The following is a 16,327-nucleotide window of genomic DNA, read 5'->3' on the forward strand; positions in this document are numbered from 1 at the left end:
AAGGGGGGGTCTGAGGGCAATCTGAGCGTGTAGGCGGGTGATTGGATGCCCGCAAGGGGCAGATTAGGGTCTGATCTGATGGGTAACACTCGGACACTGGGACCACCAGGGCAGGAGGCAGCCAGTATAATAGGCTTTGTATACATTACAAAGCCTATTATACACTATCCATGCGGCGATCCGGGTGCTAGTAACCATGAATGACGCGATCGCCATATAACCACGCCCGCCGCCGCCACCGGCTTAAGGCGGTCGGCAAGTGGTTAACTGTAGGTACTGTGTTCTTTTCTTTGTAGGCCTCATTCTGTTTTCGGTAAACAGTAGAATGATGTGCTTTACCAAAAAGCTCTATCTTGGTTTCATCTGTCCACAAGATGTTTTCCCAGAAGGATTTTGGCTTACTCAAGTACATTTTGGCAAACTGTAATCTTGCTTTTCTATGTCTCTTGTGTCAGCAGTGGGGTCCTCCTGGGTCTCCTGCCATAGCATTTCATTTCATTTAAATGTCGAAGGAACGATTGCGCTGACACTGATGCTCCCTGAGCCTGCAGGACAGCTTGAATTTCTTTGGAACTCGTTTGGGGCTGCTTATCCACCATCCAGACTATCGTGCGATGCAACCTTTCATAAATGTTTCTCTTCCGTCCACGTCCAGGGAGATTTGCTCCAGGGAGATTTGCTATAATGCCATGGGTTGCAAACTTAAAAATGTGGCACTGTGGACAAAGGAAAATCTAGATATCTGGAGATAGAGTTGAAACCTTGAGATTGTTGATATTTTTCCACAATTTTGGTTCTCAATTCCTCAGACAGTTCTCTTCTCCTCTTTCTGTTGTCCATGCTTAGTGTGGCACACACAGACACACATTGCAAAGACTAAGTGAACTTCTCTCCTTTTTAAATTCTTTCAGGTGTGATTTTTTTTAATTGCCCACACCTGTTACTTTCCCCAGGTGAGTTTAAGGCCCCATTCACACCTAAAAACAAAAACGCAAGCGCTTTTTTTCCCCTCCCGGCGCTCAACTGCACGTTGTGTTTTTGTAAAAAATGCTTTTCTGAGCACTTTTTCTGAGTATTTTTGTAATTCACTCCTTGACGCAAGTCAGGAAGTGAACTCTTTCACCCGGAAAATAATAAATACAATATATTTATTCTTATAAACGCGAAACGCAATCACTGCACAAAGCGATTTTGTGTGTGTTTTGCATTTTTCCTATGCCTTCCATCATAGCAAAAACGCCTTAAAAATGGTACAGGCAGCGCTTTGCTGAGCGGATCGGAAACAAACCACTCAGCTGTGAACTCTCTCATAGGGAATCATTGCACAAGTGTTTTGTGGGCGATTTTGAAAATCGCCTGCGCTTGAAAAAAGGCAGAAAACGCCCCTAGTGTGAACGGGCCTTCAAGGAGCATCAAATGCTTGAAAAAATCTTATTTTCTGGAAACATTTCTGAGGTTCCCACAATTTTGGCCATGAGTGTAGCGCAGGTTGTAATTTGATCCCTCAGCTGTGTCAGCTGACTGCCACGAAAGAAATCTAATTGGTAAACACAGGATGTGAACAACATGTCTGCTTCCATGGAAGCAAAAAGAAGACACACTGCAGATGTATTGCAATATTTGTATCAGCTGTAACAAAGAAATGTTTCTTTTTTTAAAGGTTATTATGCGGTTGCTGATCTTTACAGCAGAGAGGAAGTTCTGAGTTCAGGTACACTTTAAGAGTCTGACTTCCACTAATGTCCTCTTCTGGTCATTTTTACATTTACAGTACGGGTTAAAGATTGTCACGGACAAAACTTTTTCATTTCAGAGTGACGCCTGAATCCCCGGCTGGCACTTGGTGGTGTGACTGCAGATTTGTTGGCACGGTCCTGATTTTTGGGAAGCCTTGTTCCTACACTAACTGCATTCCAGACGACAGCTGCTGGAGCTAAGAATAAAGCCTGCCCCACCCGGCACCAGGCTTGGCTGACTCGCAGCTCCATCTAGATGGAAATCATGAAGCTCCAATGCAGTTTATTTATGTATGAAGGTAATCAGAAGCTGTCATCATCAACCCTCATATTCCCCAAGAGCATCAAGCCGCTTGTTCGATAATAATAATGTACTGTGTTGTGCTTTTTCACCAAATATTACTGTTCTAATTTACCAATACACCAAAAGCCATTTACCAATGCACATTTGAGTTTTCTAATGCTCCAGTGAAACTCCACCTACAAGTTCCAGAGTGTTTCTAAAGCTTCTGTACACACGCTAGATGAAACTCGGTCAAGGCAGCAGATAATGACCGCCTCTGCCGAGAAACTGGCATGTGTGCAGTAGCTTCCTAACCCCCTTTGGCCAGCGATCAGGCTGGCAGATCGCTTAGGTAGAGCGAGGGCTGACAGCAATGTGTATCCCTTCTTGCCCTGCTTTCACGTGACATCACTCCCGTGCTCCATCAGCACTCTACCCTCCCCATAGCAACAGAACATATCTCTAGCCTATGGCTAGCAACAAGACTACAGCCCTAGGCCCTGTAATGGTGCCCGAGGTATCGATTTTCTCAGGGCTGTGGAGGCGGAGTCGAGGAGTCGGAGCAATTTTAGGTACCCAGAGTTGGAGTCGGTGGTTTCATAAACTGAGGTGTCGGAGTCGGATGATTTTTGTACCAAATCCACAGCCCTGGTAAGTATTAGGCTAAGGAGTCGAGGAGTCGGAGTCAGAGCCATTTTGGGTACCTGGAGTCAGAGTTGGAGATGGTAGTTTCATAAAATGAGGAGTCGGATGATTTTTGTACCGACTCCACAGCCCTGGATTTTCTAGCTGTGTATGAGGCTTTAGGCCTTTTAACATAGAAGGTTGAAGGCAGTAAATTGACCGCCTGTCAGCTACTCCCTGCACTGGCTAAGCGCTTGCTAGCACTTGGCACTGGTGAGGCAGCCACAGCACCGAATCACATTTGAGCATGGTTGGCGGCGCACAAAGCGGGTTGAAACCCGCTTCGTCAGGGGCGAAAACACATCTTTGCCTCTGATGAAGAAGGTTTAACCTGTGAAACAGCTGTTAGGCCACACACACCATTCAATGTCTGTCGGATGTCTGAAGATGTATAAAAGGTGACTTCTATTGGAATCTTTGGTTTGGTGCCCGGATTCTTTTCTGCTTTATATGGATGTATTAAAAAAGTATTTGCTTAAAGCAGAACTGAACATACTGTACCTTAACAAAAAAGTTTTACTTACCTGGGGTTTCTGCTAGCCTCCTGCAGCCATTCTGTGCCTGCGCCGTCCTGGAACGAACCTCCGGTCCCCGCCGCGGCTCACTTTCTCTTTCGCCGATTTACAAGTCAATGTCCACTGCCTGTGCGCGTCCTCGTTTGTGCTCCCATCGCTGTGAGTGTCCTGCGCAGGTGCAGTATGAGAAAATCTCTACTGCGTCTGATGCTCCCGGCAATGGGAGTGCGAATGAGGAGGAGCGCGGTCAGGGCTGTGCAGGCGCAGTGGGCAGTGACCGGCACAAGAAAAAGTGAGCCGTGGCAGGGAGACCGGAGGATCGTTCCAGGTATGCGTGGGCACAGGATGGCTGAAGGGGGCTGGCAGAAGCCCCAGGTAAGTGAAACTGTTTTTTTTTTCTTTTTTAGGTATCTTCGGGTTCCCTTTATTTTACAGTATGGTATCTATGGAGACGGGATGGCAACGTCGGTTAGCCTGATGACAGTGTTTCAGATCTGGGATTTCCGATGAGGAATCTTATCCCTGAGTTCCCCAAGAAGCACAGAACATGCAATGTAACTTGCCAGCAACCATGCACAGCTGAACTATCCCTTCTGGATTGAACTGGTTTTTAACACTTTACAGCCTGATACTAAAGGCCAAATCTCTAAACTGAATTTTCTGCTTGCGCAAATTAAGTTATATATCACTTTCAACACATGGAATGATGTCACACTGGAAAGTTCCGCACATGATTATTGGAACGCCATCTGGCAAAAATTTTATACATGGCAATAAGCGTGAAATAAAAAATGATGTGACTCGGACACAGCGCGTAAACGCTAATTAGCCGCATACATGTTTGTTTATAAGTGCAAAGACTGTAATTGTTTGGTTCACCGATAATGACATCAAGTTGTTTTAAAAGTTTATGAGCCAGAAATGTATCTTTGGCTATAATGCGCCACCTAGTGTAAATGATAAAACACTACAAGTCATTAAATAGGTTTATATTGGCTATGCAAAAGCATTATTATTTTGTATTCATATATTATTATAATTTATTATTTATTTAGCGCTGACATCTTCCGCAGCGCTGTACAGAGTATATCGTCCTTAACTGTCTTCCATAGTCTTATGTCTATGTATGTATCGTAGTGTATGCAGCGTATGTAGCGGAGTCTAAAGGGGCCCATACACTGGTCGATTTCACCGTTTGATCGATCGCAAAATCGATGCTCGATCGAATGGCCGATCGATTTGCGGCCGATTTCAATCGATTTGATCTATCTGACAGGATGGAAAATCTTGGTCTGTCAGCAGCAGATCGATGGCCCACAGAGTTGCATTGGATCTAATGGTGCAGTAATGCCTCGATCGATTGATTTTTAATAGATTTCCACTAGATTTCATTCTGAAATCTACTGGAAATCTGTTCCTACTTTGTGGCACACATCAGATTCCTGTCAGATTCGACCTGACAGGCATCTGACAGAAATCTAACTGATGGTCGAATCTGCTGTAAATCTACCAGTGTATGGCCACCTTAAGACCAATTTTTATGAAGAAGAATCAGAAGAATCAGAATCTTTATTTCACCAAGCACGACTGGGCCGTGCCCGGAATTGGGCTTGGCACGTACAGGCAGGTGCGTAACTAGAAATCACTGGGCCCCCCTGCGAATATTTGGATGGGCCCCCCCCCATAGGTGCCAAATAATCGTAATGGGGCAGCGTTTCACTGTAAATTAATTGTAAAGTGGGCAGCATTTTACCAGACAATCGTAATGTGGGCCAGAAAATTGTAATGTGGGCAGAGTTCACCAGAAAATCGTAATGTGGGCCTTGGTGGAGGGGTTTGTCTCTTTGTTAAGAATTCTTTTACAGCTGTCCTCAACGATGAGATGGAGGAAGATTGCGAAGATGTGGAGTCCGTTTGGGTAAATATTCATGGTGGAAATAAAAGTTGCCAATTGCTTATTGGGGTATGCTACAGACCACCTCTTATTAATGAAGCTGCAGAACTGCGATTACTACAGCAGATTGAAAAAGCTGCAAGTAAAAACGAGGTCATAATTATGGGCGACTTCAACTTTCCAGACATTGACTGGGGTATTGAGGCTACCCATTCTGGTAAAAGCAGCAGATTTCTGGCAGCACTACAGGACAATTACTTGACTCAAATGGTAACGTTGAGGACAAGCTTTTAAACGTATTCTCAATCAATATTGTAGTATGTATATCCCATATGGAAACAAAATGTCTAGGAATAAAAAAAGGCCTCTATGGATGAATAGAAAGGTTAGGGATAAAATGAAGAGGAAAAAGAATGCCTATAAGGTCCTAAAACAGGAGGGGACTGAGGCTGCACTAAGCAATTATAAGGAGTGCAATAAAAATTGTAAAAAAGAAATTAGGCTGGCAAAGATCGAAGCTGAAAATCAAATCGCTAGGGATATCAAATCTAACCCAAAAAAGTTTTACAAGTACATCAACTCTAAAAAAAGAAAGGTTGACTGTATAGGAATCCTAAAGGATGAGGGTGGGAACTCAATGGTGGACGACCAAGGTAAGGCAGAGTTATTAAATGCTTTCTTTGCTTCTGTCTTCACAAAGGAAACAGCACTGTTGCAAATTACAGAGGCAGAAGAGTCTCAATCTTCTAACTGTAATATTAAATACTTAACGCAGGAAGAAGTAAAGGCAAGACTAAATAAATTAAAAATAGACAAGGCACCTGGCCCGGATGGCATGCATCCTCGGGTCCTAAGAGAATTAAGTTCAGTTATAGCTAAGCCCCTTTATCTTATCTTTTGTGACTCTCTTGCAACTAGCAGAGTCCCAGTGGATTGGCGTACAGCCCACGTTTTCCCATTATTTAAGAAGGGCAAAAAATCTGATCCAGGAAATTATAGACCTGTAAGCTTAACATCAGTTGTATGCAAACTATTTGAGGGGTTACTAAGAGATACTATACATGACTTCATAGTAGAAAATAATCTTATTTGTCAGCATCAACATGGGTTTACTAAAGACAGGTCCTGTTTGACTAACATGCTCAGCTTTTATGAGGTAGTGAATGCTAATATGGATATTGGGAATGCTGTAGATGTGATATACTTGGACTTTGCAAAGGCCTTCGACACTGTTCCCCACAGAAGTCTGGTGCAAAAGTTGAGGATGCAAGGACTGGGGAAGAGTTTGTGTGCATGGATAGGGAACTGGCTAATGGACAGAAAACAAAGAGTTGTGGTCAATGGATCGTACTCAAAATGGGAGACTGTTAGCAGTGGGGTCCCACAGGGGTCTGTACTGGGTCCAGTGCTCTTCAATTTATTTATTAATGACCTAGTAGATGCAGTAGTGAGCAATGTTGCTATTTTTGCAGATGATACAAAATTGTGCAGAATCATCAACTCTCAGGAAGATAGTGTCATATTGCAACAGGATCTGGATAGGATGGCTATATGGGCACATACATGGCAGATGAAATTCAATGTTGACAAATGTAAAGTCATGCATTTTGGTCGTACCAATGGTCTAGCACCATACAAAATATATGGGATACAGTTGGGAACATCAAACTTGGAGAAGGACTTAGGAGTACTCATCGACAACAAGTTAAATAATCGTACTCAATGCCAAGCCGCTGCAGCTAAAGCGAACAAAATTTTGGGATGCATTAAAAGGGAAATAAAAACTCGAGATGCTAGCATAATATTGCCCCTGTTTAACTCTCTAGTAAGGCCACATCTGGAATATGGAATTCAGTTCTGGGCACCACATTACAAAAAAGATATTGCAGTTTTAGAGCAGGTGCAGAGACGAGCTACAAAATTGATACGTGGGATGGAAGGTCTCGCTTACCAAGAAAGGTTAGATAAACTGGGTTTATTTAGTCTAGAGAAAAGACGCCTTAGAGGAGATCTAATTAACATGTATAAATACATTAGAGGGCAATATAATAGCTTGGCGGATGAGCTTTTTGTCCCTAGGCCTTCTCAAAGGACTAGAGGACATGAGCTGCGCATGGAGGAAAAACGTTTTAGCCATTTATTTAGGAAAGGGTTCTTTACAGTAAGAGTGGTTAAGATGTGGAATGCATTGCCACAGGAAGTCGTTATGGCAAACTCTATACCTGCATTTAATGGGGGCTTAGATGCTTTCCTTGCGTTGAAAGACATCCATGGCTACAATTACTAGGTTATGCCTAATGATGTTGATCCAGGGATTTTATCTGATTGCCATCTGGAGTCAGGAAGGAATTTTTCCCATTTGGGGCTAATTGGACCATGCCTGGTGGGGTTTTTTTCGCCTTCCTCTGGATCAACAGGGGTATGTGGGGGACGGGCTGGAGTTGTACTAAATTGTACTGGTTGAACTCGATGGACGTATGTCTTTTTTCAGCCAAAATAACTATGTAACTATGTAACTATATAATGTGGGCAGAGTTCACCAGAAAATCGTAATGTGGGCACCAGTCACCAGAAAATCGTAACGTGAGCAGCAGTCACCAGAAAATTGTAACGTGGACAGCATTCACCAGACAATCGTAATGTGGGCAGCGTTCACCAGAATATCGTAATGTGGGACAGAAAATCGTAATGTGGGCAGAGTTCACCAGAAAATCGTAATGTGGGCAGCAGACACCTGAAAATCGCAATGTGGGCAGCAGTGACCAGAAAATCGCAATGTGGGCAGCAGTGACCAGAAAATCGTAATGTGGGCAGCAGACACCAGAAAATCATAATATGGGCAGCAGACACCTGAAAATCGTAATGTGGGCAGCAGACACCAGAAAATCACAATGTGGGCAGCAGTGACCAGAAAATCGCAATGAGGGCAGCAGACACCTGAAAATCGTAATGTGGGCAGCAGACACCAGAAAATCGCAATGTGGGCAGCAGACACCAGAAAATCGCAATGTGGGCAGCAGTGACCAGAAAATCGTAATGTGGGCAGCAGACACCAGAAAATCCTAATGTGGGCAGCAGTCACCAGAAAATCCTAATGTGGGCAGCAGTCACCAGAAAATCGCAATGTGGGCAGCAGTGACCAGAAAATCGTAATGTGGGCAGCAGTCACCAGAAAATCATAATGTGGGCAGCAGTCACCAGAAAATCGCAATGTGGGCAGCAGTGACCAGAAAATTGTAATGTGGGCAGCAGACACCTGAAAATCGTAATGTGGGCAGCAGACACCTGAAAATCACAATATAGGCAGCAGACACTAGAAAAAAAAATGCACCTGTGAAAAAAAAACAATTCACTTACCTGACAGAAGTCTTCTCCTCTCCCGGCATCTGGCTCGCAGCTCCCCGAGTCCTCCTGCAGCACATCTCCCGCGCTGACAGGCAGAGTGCAGGGCTACGGCAAGATGGCCTGAAGCCCTGTACTGGAGACACAAATAGTCTCCAGTGCAGGGCTTCTTCAGCGGCCATCTTGCCGTAGCCCTGCTCTGCCTGCCGGAGACTATACAGGCTGCTGGAGCGGGGCTGCGTGGAATGAACTGGCGCAGCGTCTATTAGATGCTGCGGCCAGTTGAGCACCTTGCTGGGGGGTCCAGAGCAGCGCTCCCCCCACGCACAGTGAGCGGGCCCCAGAGCAGCCCCGGGCCCCCCTGCGGCTGAGGGGGTCGCATCCCCGGTAGGTACGCCCGTGCGTACAGGGTACTGATACACGATAAACAGTGTTTACAGATACAGGACAGGACAGCAGTAGGAACAGAACATTTGCAGAATTAGAACATTATATAACATTTATGCAGAGGAAGACACTGTGGCATAAATTACAATACAAAAAAAAAACAAAAAAACGAAAGGTACGCTTGAGCTGGAGCGCCGTCTATGTGCAGAGTGCTTCAGTGCGTCATGGTATTGTGGGGTGAGGATGGGCATTTCCATGGAGAGAGTTCAGGAGGTTGACAGCCGAGGGAAAGAAACTGTTCTTATGTCTTGAGGTCCTGGTGAAGATGGGTCGGAACTGGAGCTTCCAGCTCAAGGGGAGCTGATTAAAGAAGTGGTGGCCTGGGTGTGAGGGGTCGTTGGCGATCTTTAATGCTCTGGTGTTCAGCCTGGAGTGGTAGAGGAGGTCCAGAGTGGGGAGGGATCTCCCGATGATCCTCTCCGCAGATTTGATGACCCTCTGCAGTTTGAGCTTGTCGCTGGCGGAGGAGCTGGCGTACCAGACCAGGATGGACGAGCATAGGACGGATTCGATCGTGGCCGAGTAGAAATTTGACAGGAGTTTTGGGGCCATACCAAACTTTTTCAGTTGGCGGAGAAAGAAAAGTCTCTGTTGGGCTTTCCTCTGTGTTGAGACAGTGTTGGTGTTCCACCTCAGGTCGTTGGAGATAGTTGTGGCCAGTAGGCGGACGCTGGGGACTCTTTCCACTTCCATGCCATCAATGTGGATTGGAGGTGGGGTAGAGGCGCGCCTCCTGAAATCAACGATCATCTCCACTGTTTTTGCTGTGTTTAGGACCAGACCGTTCTCTCTGCACCAGCGGCATATGCTTTCGACCTGGTGGCGGTACGCCTTCTCGTCGTTCTTGGTGATGAGCCCTACAATGGTCGTGTCGTCGGCAAATTTGATTACTTTTACCGAGTCTGACGTGGATTTGCAGTTGTTCGTATACAGAGAGAACAGAAACGGCGACAGGACGCAGCCTTGTGGGGCCCCTGTGTTGGTGATCCTAGGTTGTGAGGAGATGGAGCCTGGGGAAGCAAGTTAACTTATTTGTATGTTTTTTGGATGTGGGAAGAAACCGGAGTGACCGGAGGAAACCCAATGAGACACGGGGAGAACATACAAGCCCTGGCTGGGATACTAACTGGGGACCCAGCACTGCACTACACTACCACTACACCACCGTGCTGCTGACATCTTCCACAGCGCTTTACAGAGGATATATACTTGTCACTAACTTCCCCTCACAAGAGCTCATAGATAATCCTTACCATAGTCATATGCTCATTGTAGTCTAGGGCCAAGTTAGTAGGAAGTCAATTAACTTCTCTGTATGTTCTTGGTATGTAGGAGGAAACCAGAGTGCCAGGATGAAACCCACACTGACAACAGACAAACTCCATGCAGATAGTGCCCTGGCTGGGATTCGAACCAGGGACCAGCGCTGCAATGCAAGGGTGCTATCCACTACACCACTGTGCTGCCTGTAGTTGATATGAAATTCCCCTATTAAAAGCAGTTAATGTTGGTGCATTCGGTGTGCGTACCAGTGCTGGGCTGCTGCACTGACATCCTCAGCATTAACATGCTGGCACTTAGGAATTTGATGGAAAGGTGGTTGACTGGGCATCGATACTCGGATGTGGTGTGGCCAAAACAGCAGCACGTCGTCCTGGGGAATGCAGTCTTTATTCCTTGGTTATTCTGTAGAAATTGTTGTTATGCCTAAACTACTACAAATTAGTGTGTAGCCAAATCACCTCCACTAAGCATACTGGCAGAAGACAAGTGGAGTGGGAATTGCAGGGAAGGGGCTGAAAGGTGAGTAGTAGTTGAGGCCTGAACCCACTAACACAGTTGTGTCTGTTTTTCAGCATCTGTAACAGTGATGTTTAACTGAAAAGCGGACACAACTGTTGGGGCTCATTCGCATATTGGACGTTTTTATGTAGCGCATTCGCATATTGGACATTTTATGTAGCGCAGCGCTGACACCATGCGTAACGCATGGTGTTTATAAAATGTATTTAAATCAATTGACCCTGTTCAGATCATTGTGCTGCAATTGCCAGTGCTGCTAAAATGTAGGGTTGTCAGCATTTTTGAGTTTTGCTGATCAGCAACGCATGTAACTTAATGCATGGGAATGCGTATTTTTGTATGCATAATTGATTGTCCTCCCCCATCCCTCCCATTATTTAGGGAAAAAATGCATAGAAACGCATACAAAAACATGCATAAACGCGTTTCTCGTTTATAAATTGCATTCATGTGGGATTCCAAATGCACATGGTGTGAACGAGGCCATAGTGAGCTCAGGCCCTAATACGTTATGGTTAGGCATCAGTTTCCATATGCACGATTTTAGCCGAGCTTTTGGATACGCGATCGCAGGCACATCAGAGAGTGCACAGACTGAATTGCAACGCATGGTTGCACGCATTTTGGCGTGATTGCACAGCGATCCCACAGCGCCTCTGGGGGAATCACGTCATGCAACGCAGAGCTGTGCTAATGCACAGCCCCCTGCGTTGCAAATGGGAACAAGCCCTTAGGTGGGTGTTAGGAGTGAAACTATATGGACCATATAGACTACAATGCAATTTGCAGCTATGGTGGTGCCGACTGAGTAAAATGCATAGCTGAACTCTGACTAGCGGCACAGCAGATGGCACGAGATGGTAATGTGCATCCAGGGTTCAGCTATTATTTTACAATTGTGAAGACTGTCTCTGTTTATTTATTTATTGTATTTATAAAGTGCCAACATATTACGCAGCGCTGGACATTAGTTTAGGTTACAGACAATATTTAGGGGTGACATACAGCGATAAGACAATACAGGAATACAAGAAAGACCAGATCACACAGCACAGTATGAGTACCAGGCAATGCTTAGTCAGTCACTGGATGGGAGCATGGAGATTAGGCAAGTTAGGTTCACTCAGATGCATAGCATGGGTGCACAGTAATGGAGGTGCATGATCAGGTAGGACACAAAAGGAGGAGGACTCTGCCCAAAGGCTTACAATCTAGAGGGAGAGGTAAGGACACGAAAGGTAGGGGACCAGAGTTCAGCTGTGGGTTTAGAGCAATTGTGAGAGGTGGTAGGCCAGAGTGAAAAGGTGAGTTTTGAGGGCCTTCTTGAAGATATTGAAGGAAGGAGTTGCCCTAATGGGTGGAGGTAGGGAGTTCCATAGTGTTAAATATTGACACAGTGAGGCCTAGAGGATTCCCTGCCTTCATATCAGTCCTTATGTCCCAATCTCCTCCGCAGTCTTCACCCTGTAAAGCACGTCATCAGTGGCGTAGCTAGAGATCATGGGGCCCCATAGCAAAACTTTCATAGGGCCCTCAGATGTAGGCACTTTTAAGCAATGCCAGCTGCCCCTACCGTGTGGATATGAGTTATTTGGGCAATTTACATTCTCATGCAGTCAACACTGCACATAGTACATGGGAACTGAGACAAAGTTTGAGGGTGGAGGAACACAAGAATGTTAATGTTGAATACATTAAGTACCAGCTGGGCCCCCTAAGCCCCGGGGCCCCATAGCAGCTGCTATGGCTATTGCTACGACCCTGGGCGTTATCAATCAGCCGAGCAATGACAAGTGCGTTGTCCCAGCATTCAGTTACATCCAGGCCTTTAAGAGCGCAAGGTATAAAGGCTGAGATACCACCAGAACCCACTAGGCAGTACTACAGGAAAAGTTCAGATAGTAATGTAGTCCAAACAAGCCAGGGGTCATAAACATAACACAATCAATTGTAATACCAGGGAGCAGACGATAGAATAGTCTAATTCAGGCAAGGGTCGGTCAAGGCAGCAATCCACAGAATAGTTAGGTTCAGGCAAGGGTTGATTAAAGCAAAGGTAAAAAGTAGTATAGACAGGTCACACCCAGAAACTACCAGCAGCTAATACTATTACGGGCTAAAATAGTACACAGCCACCAATCAGAAGACTCACCCAACTATCTACCAATCAGGCCTCCTGAGTCAGCTGACACTTCCTGTCAGTGCATAATGCCGGTACAAGGCCACATGCTTCTGAATCCCACGACCCCCAACACACGCACACTGCGCCGCAGGACCAACGTATTCAACCCGACCAGCAAGCGGAGGACCGCCTCACTCCGTCCCACACCCAGAAGTGCCAGGGGCACAGTTGGTGCGAAGATCAAGCGAGATCATAACAATGTCATGTGTTATTGTTCTTCTGATCTGATCATCCTGCTAAGAACCAGATGATTTATTTTACGTCCTGATGTGCAAAACCTTAGAATTTAAAGAGGGTGACTGTAGATAATTGGGCGGCATGTACTTGTAATTGTAACAGATGCCAGCGCTTAATAGTATAGCCAACACATACATGAGTCAGATGAATCCCAACACCAAAGTTCAACTCCAAGAAGATGATCCGCAAGTTGTGATTTGACCTAATCACAATTGTTCCTGTAGGTAGCTTGCCGCAGAACAATCTGCACCATGTCGTATTTCACACACTCTACGGCAGACAGCACCAACAGTGCAATTTGCGTAGCTACACCCAAACCCCCTTCCGTTCCTAACAGTGACCTGCTCCCTGCTGGATGTAATTGATTTTTGCCCTGTCGGCGCATGTGCCCATCACCAACACAATCTAAATAGATTGTTGGGGTGTCATTGACTCCAATGCAAATGAGTGTTCAGTGGTAATAGCGCATTGCCCCGCAGGTAGTGTGGACAGTCTCAGAGATTAATGGCCACTAGAGATGGTGGTGAACAGCTCACCAGCGAACATCTATGAGCAGCCCGGCCCTGTACTATGTCCGGGTCGCAATGTCCCGCATTAGTACGCATACTCGTGTCCGCATGGGTCCATTAGTACGCATGGCACGCTTCGTGAGGTCATGCACATGCGCAAAGCGTGCCCGGCTACAGGCGCACAATCAAGGACGCGCACCGCTGGGCCTGCATACTAAAGGACGCGTCCAGGCCGGGGCATGCGTACTACTGCGGGACATTGTGACCCGGGAGTAGTACAGGGCCAGGCTGCCCATAGATGTTCACGTCAAGCAGCTCACCTGCGAGGTGAACTATTTGCCTACACCTCTAATGGCCACTGCGACATTGGAAAAGGCATACCTCCCAACTTTTTAAGATGAGAAAGAGGAACACTTAAGCCACGCCCCTGCCACACCCCTATCACACCCCTCATCACGCATACCATAAAGATTTCATAAGAAAATATATATTTCTCTACTAAAAAATGTGTTTGATTGACTCCCATCCTTTAAATTGAGATATTACTCATTTTAAAATGTGCATAAGAAGGAAAATGAACCAGGATAGAAAGGACCGGTGTGGTTTTAATTATAAAACAACATATTATTTGCATAGAAAAAGAGACAAAGGGCTCTATTCACTAAGAGGAAAAAACACCGCAAATTTTTACCGCAAAATTTCCGCCAGCGGTAAACTCCACATTTTTTCCACATTCACTAATATTTTCGGCATGTTTTCCGCATGCGGTAAAAAAAAGATGTGGAAACAGCCATTAAACGTGCAGTAAACATGCGGTAAAAAGGTCGCATGAAAAATAGTTTAAAAAAAAATGTAGTTAAAAAAAAAGTCCAGCAAGCACAGTCCTTAACCACTTGATGACCCAGCCTTTACCCCCCCCCCCCCCCCCCTTAAAGTGAACCTTAAGTCAACTGTAAAAAATGAGATTTACTCACCTGGGGCTTCCCTCAGCCCCCAGCAGCCGATCGGTGCCCTCGCAGCCCCGCTCCGACGCCCCAGGACCCGCCGGCGAGCACTTCCGGTTTGGCCGTCACCGGTCGACAGGCATGGGAACGCGAGTGATTCTTCGCGTTCCCAGCCTGTATATCGCCCCCTATGCTGCTATTGCGGCCAGGAGGTCCTTATAAGACCAACTTTTGCCAGGAGGCCGCAATAGCAGCATAGGGGGCGATATACAGGCTGGGAACGCGAAGAATCACTCGCGTTCCCATGCCTGTCGGCCGGTGACGGCCAAACCGGAAGTGCTCGCCGGCGGGTCCTGGGGCGTCGGAGCGGGGCTGCGAGGGCACTGATCGGCTGCTGGGGGCTGAGGGAAGCCCCAGGTGAGTAAATCTAATTTTTTACAGTTGACTTAAGGATCACTTTAAGGACCAGCACTGATTTCGCTGATTTGTGCTGGGTGGGCTCTACTGCCCCCAGCACAGATCAAACACCAGGCAGAGCGACCAGATCGCCCCCCTTTTTTCCCCCACTAGGGGGATGATGTGCTGGGGGGGCTGATCGCTCCTGCCTGCGTGTGGCTGGCGGGGGCACCTCAAAGCCCCCTCCACCGCAGGATTCCCCCTCTCCTCCCTTCCTTCCCCGGAGATCGGAGGCTGCACAGGAACGGATCTGTCCTGTGCAGTCTCTAACAGGTTCCTGCCTGTCATGTGACAGCGATCCCCGGCCGCTGATTGGCCGGGGATCGCTGATCTGGTACAACGCTGCTACTGTTAGCAGCGTTGTACAAATGTAAACAAAGCGGATTATTTCTGCTTGTGTTTACATTTAGCCTGCGAGCTGCGATCGACGGCCCGCAGGCTATTCACGGAGCCCCCCGCCGTGAATTGACAGGAAGCAGCCGCTTGTGCGAGCGACTGCTTCCTGATTAATTAGCCTGCAGCCGGCGACGCAGATCTGCGTCGCTGGTCCTGCAGCTGCCACTTTGCCCGACGCGCGTTATGAGTGCGCGGTCGGCAAGTGGTTAAGCCTACAGACTTCATTAAAGTCAATGGGATGCGGAATATATCACCTACTACTTGTAAGGGATAAGGAAACGGTAAATAACGACGAAATTATGCGCCAGAAAAGTTTTGAGAATTGATTTTTTTTTGGGCAGAAAATACCAACTTTTGTGGAAATTTTTCCGCATGAATTCCGCACTTTTTCCGCATGCACAGATAACATGCTGAAACCTTTGTGAATGTGAAACTTGCCGATGTTTTGGTTGCAAACTTCCGCATGTACTTTACCGTATGCGGGAAGTCATCGAGAATAGAGCTCAAAGTCCTGAAAGATGGACAAATGAGGAAGAAAGAGGGACAAAGGGACAGGGCTCCCAAAGAGTTGGGAGCTATGGAAAAGGGGTCCTAAAAAATATCAATGCATTATAAACAAAGTACAACTAATGAATTTAGACACCAAGGCACACAATATGCTAGCAAGGCGAAACAAGTCAAGACCTGTCTAATATGAGTACTTTACTGTAAGAACAGCAATAAGACAATCTAAGAAGCAGTTTCCATCACCTGAAACACCACACCACCCACCACACTGGCTGTTTCCAACTCAAATATACTCTCCATAGCAATGTGTTAGTAGGATGCCCCTTCTACTGCCTGATATGATGGAATAATTCAAGCCTGACCTCTTACATGGCAAAATAAAAAAAAAAAGA

The 16,327-nt window shown here is 46.3% G+C and overlaps 1 protein-coding gene across 1 annotated transcript in view; it reads right to left on the minus strand.

Annotated features, from left to right (window-relative positions):
• LOC137521621 (protein kinase C and casein kinase substrate in neurons protein 1-like) overlaps nucleotides 1-16,261 on the minus strand; it is a 156,325-nt gene extending 140,064 nt beyond the window's left edge. The window contains exon 1 of the mRNA XM_068241117.1: nucleotides 16,179-16,261. The gene's annotated coding sequence lies outside the window, so the exon portion shown is untranslated. The remainder of the gene's footprint in view (nucleotides 1-16,178) is intronic.
• Between the last annotated feature and the right edge of the window lie 66 nt (nucleotides 16,262-16,327).

This window comes from Hyperolius riggenbachi, chromosome 6 (genome assembly GCF_040937935.1).
Source record: "Hyperolius riggenbachi isolate aHypRig1 chromosome 6, aHypRig1.pri, whole genome shotgun sequence".
Classification (NCBI taxonomy): Eukaryota; Metazoa; Chordata; class Amphibia; order Anura; family Hyperoliidae; genus Hyperolius; species Hyperolius riggenbachi.